We start from the raw sequence: 4,418 nt of genomic DNA on the forward strand, positions 1-4,418 counted from the left end.
GCTCTGGCCGAGCCACGTTTGGGTCGCCCTGCCCTGTTCCCGAGGGCAGCACTCTGAGCCGGGGTGTGTCCCATTAGGACGCTCTGCCGGCCCTCGCGGGGAGTCTGGCTCAGCCTGGATTTGGCCTGTCGGCCCCTTCACTGCCTGGGGGTAAACCAGGGGCCACAGGACGGCTATCACCTGCGCGGTTCTGTCCCATTCACTCCATGCAAACACAGTGCCCGTCTCTGAGTAGGAGTGGAGGGCCCCCAGACCGCAGAAGGACCAGGCTGGGGCACTGTCTGTCCGCCCCACCCCCCCCCCCCCCCCCCGGCCCCGAGCTCGGGGACTGAGCTGAGACGGACAGAAGGAACGGCCGTGTCAGCAGACGTCGCCGGAGGGTGACCGCAGGGAAGACGGCGAGGCCAGCTCTGGCTGCACTGCTCACCAGCACGTCCCCGACGGGCATGTTGACATCTGCGTGCTGGCCTTGCCTCAGTTCCTGACTGCGGAGTGGCTTCCGGGGACCGCGAGATGGGCTGTGACAGGTGCCAGCGTGTCGGAAACAGGAGCGAGTGGGAGCTTCGGCACCGGTGGAGTGAAATCGAGGTCGCGCGTCGCAGTCACACGCGCTGTAAAGCGAACACTTCTTTCTTTTCTCCGCTTTGGGAAAAAAATGACGTGCACCTTGGAGCACCGGGTGCAGGGTCCAGGGCGTTTGGGGTGACGGAAGAGTGTGCCATCGGCCTCTTGGCACAGGCGGAGCGGGGCCGCCTGGCGGGAGAACACGGCGTCTGTACGGCCAAGAACCGGAACTGCGAGTCGGGTCCGAAGCGGCACGTCCGTGGCACGGGTCCAGTTTTCCGGTGCCACCCCGTGCCGTTGGCAGCACAGAGCCGGTCCCAGCGGAACGTGGTGGCATCACTGGGAAGGGAAAGCGCACGCACTTCTCCTGCGGGGAAGCCTGCTCGGGGGCTGCACCCGTGGGTGGGGGGCCTGCCGCCGACTGGAAGCCCTGATGCCTCCTCCGGGCACAGGGCCGGGACTGCGCGCCTTCCCACTGCCCGTGCCAGGCCCTGCTGAGGGTCCCGGGTTCAAAGCGTGCCCAAGAGGGCGGGCTTTGCCCCTGTCAAAGTGGATGGCCCCACACTGGCAGCCTTCGTTACTGTCCAGAGGCGACAGATCACCTGGCCACCTCCAGTGGTTCAGATTTTGTCTGAAATTATGAGTCACATTCTCCAGCCAATATTAAACTGTTCACAGATTGGGCCCCCGAACCGTCCTGTCTTCTCGGTGAAAACTCAAACTGGTGCACGTACTCAGGACGGCCACCTGTCACTACGGAGAAAAAAGAGACGTGTCTCTCCTGGGCTCGTGATGGCACCACAGGCAGTAGGGGACACGGTCCTCGCAGGCGGTTTGCTCGAGCAGGGGGCAGGCGAGGCGAGCTCCGCTGGGTAGATGGGCCACGGCTGACGCACACCATGGGGGCCCGTGCTGGCGGCGGACGGGACGTGCGGACCCACGAAGAACAGGTGGGCAGGTCACTGAAGCACCCCGCCCCCCCCAGCACAGCATAGCAGCGAGACACAGAGGGCGGTGTGGGCTACGATGCCGTCCCATACGCCCAGGCACAAGGCGACGCACACGGACACTGGGCACGCAGGCGGGACACTGGGACACGTCCTGTGGGGGCTGGGGGCGGAGCGAGGAGGAGGCACGGGGCGGGGGAGGAGAGACGGGCGTTTAATTTAACGAAGGAAGGATGGGGTCGTCTGTGAACGAGGGCGAGATTGTGCCACGTGCAGAGAGCCGCGATGCACTCAGTGCGCCGGCCTGAGGGACAAAGCGAAGCCAGTGAATAAATGGCCAGTGGGGGTTCCTGCCTGTGACGCAGCCACAGGGCAGGGGAGGTGCGCCACGGGCAGCAGGGTCCTGAGGACCGGGCTCTGTCCACCACCTCACCGTGCTCTCGGGCTCCCGACACTGTGGAACTCTGTGTACGAGTGTGCAGGGACGCGGGGCCTCCGAGTGTGCAGGGACGCGGGGCCCTCCGAGTGTGCAATGACGCGGGGCCCTCCGAGTGTGCAATAACACGGGGCCCTCCGAGCGTGCAGGGACGCGGGGCCCTCCGCTCCTAGCCCGCAGAGCCTCCCCCGGAGAGAACAGCACAGAGAGGTTTTCGTGCCCTCGGAAGTTTCGGGCACCCACGCCCGGCAGGGCGACCTTGTCCTGGTAGCGGCTCCGTGTCGATTGTGATGATGATGACCATCCGTGTGCGGATGTGCGGATTGTGTGACTGAAGGAGAATGTCCCCTGACGACGCTGTCGGCAGGACGGAGGCCGCCCTTGCATTTTACAGCCCCGGGCGCCGAGGCCGAGTCTCGCAGCTTGAGCATCGTGCGTCCTGTGCACGAGGCACAGCCCGCAGTGCGATGCTGGCCTAGAGAGAGACCCAGATTTCCGGGGAGTCCCAAGGGTGATGCCACCAGGTCCAGGAACGCTCACTCTGCGGTGTGGCTTCCCTCCGTCCACGGGCACCCGTCTCCCCCACCCCCCGTTCTCCATTTTCTGTCTCCGAAAGAGCGCAGCTCTGCCGCCACGCTGCGGTCAGGGCGCCAGGGCCGGGGGCCTGAGCTACGCTGGCGAGGGCTCGGTGTCCCCAGCGAACGCAGGGCGCGGCCTTCAGGAAAGCTGGCTGCGTGAGCCCGGGCCGCCGTGATTAGGGGAGAATGGGGAACGGACTCCGGAAACCAGATGCTTCTCGACGACAGCTCCGGTGACAGTTTGCGATCCCCTAGGCTGGTCATCTCCAAACGTGTTCTCACCCAACAGCACGAATAAAACTGACATTCAGACCAGAGGAGACCCACCACGCGCACATGCATGTGCGTCCCATCGTGTGCGGGCGCATCCAGCGCGTGCGCGGGCGCAGATGCTGTCATAGGCTATCGCTAGTAACACTGTGCCCGAAATCGTACAATAAAATGAACGACAAAACCCCCGACACCCCGTGTAATTAACAATACCGTCTTACACACTTCACGTTTTGTTAAAAGCGTAGATCTCAGGGTAAGTGTTCTTACCACCGAAACACGAACATAGAAACGGAGGGACCCTGGCCGTTTCCCGGTACCTACAACTGCGGAATCACTGCGCCATCCGCCCGGGACTGCTGTGACACTACACGCGATCACGTCCTCCTTAAAAAACAGAAAACAAAGGGACGCAAGGAAACTCGGAAGAGATGGACGTGCCCGTCCCTCGATTGTGGTGACGGCGTAAGGATGTCTTAATACGTCCACACGCACCCACATGCATACATGGAATACGTGCTGTTTGTTTATTTTATATCAATTATGCCTCAATAAAGCTGCTAACAAATACCTCGTTTATGTGACAGGGACACAGAAATGAAGCGAAAGCTCCACGCAGCCGAAGCAACAGAATAAATCAGTGGTATTGGATTAGAAACCAAGTCTAAAATAAACATCCGTGAGCCCGTCCTTACATCAGTTACTGATAGGCAAAACGGACACAGGCAGCTGCTCCTCCTTCAGGCAGGGGGGCCCCAGACTCCAGCCCCGAAGCGGGGGCCCCACATAGCTGCTGTCAAAGAGGGGAGGGCAACCCAACAGCGCAGACGCCGGACGAACGGCCCCCAGGCAGGGGGTCAGGTCACCATCAGTGGCGACACGTCATGTTGACAGCACGTGCCTTCGGTATGATGGCACGAAAACTCTACCTCTGTGCGCCTTAGGAGGAACAGCATCACGAGGAACAAAAAGCCAGACAGAGCCCAGCGGAGGGACGGACCGTCGATGCGAATCCTGACTCGTACTTTCCAAAACGCTCGAGTTCATCAAAAACGCAGAGATTTCTGAGACCCTGTCACAGCTGTGGGGAGCCTCGGGGGCCTGACGACAGCTAGCATGGGGGATCCTGGCTGGGCTCCTGGGGCGGGGGTAGGACGTCAGGGAACACCTAAGGAACTGTGACTGCAGAACGGCCCTCGGTCAGCGATAACCAATCCCCGCAGGTCTCTGCCCGTTAGGAGCAGAACCGGTCTGTCCGCCGGGGTCGGGGCGCGTGGAACTCTGCAGCGGCTGCTCCTCTTTTCCGACTCTAAGGCTGTTCTGCAATGACAGTTTGTCTTTAAAGACGTGAACGACATTTTTAAAAGTGCCAACGAGTTCTAAGAATTTCTTCGCAGCCCCGGAGAGTCGCACACACGACCTGCACCATGCGCGTCCGGGTCAAAGGCTCAGCCCGGGGTCCTCGCACGCGAGACCCGCCCTCTCCTGGCGCACGCTTGGTCTGTCGCGGTCTTGCTGGCACGGTCCTCTCTACAGGCAAAGCAGCTTCGTTCAGGGACGGGGAGATTAAAGACTCGTGTGCTCTCAGGGGAAATACGTTCTTCTCTTACAGACGAATAATCT

This window comes from Pteropus vampyrus, unplaced genomic scaffold (genome assembly GCF_000151845.1).
Source record: "Pteropus vampyrus isolate Shadow unplaced genomic scaffold, Pvam_2.0 Scaffold188, whole genome shotgun sequence".
Taxonomy (NCBI): domain Eukaryota; kingdom Metazoa; phylum Chordata; class Mammalia; order Chiroptera; family Pteropodidae; genus Pteropus; species Pteropus vampyrus.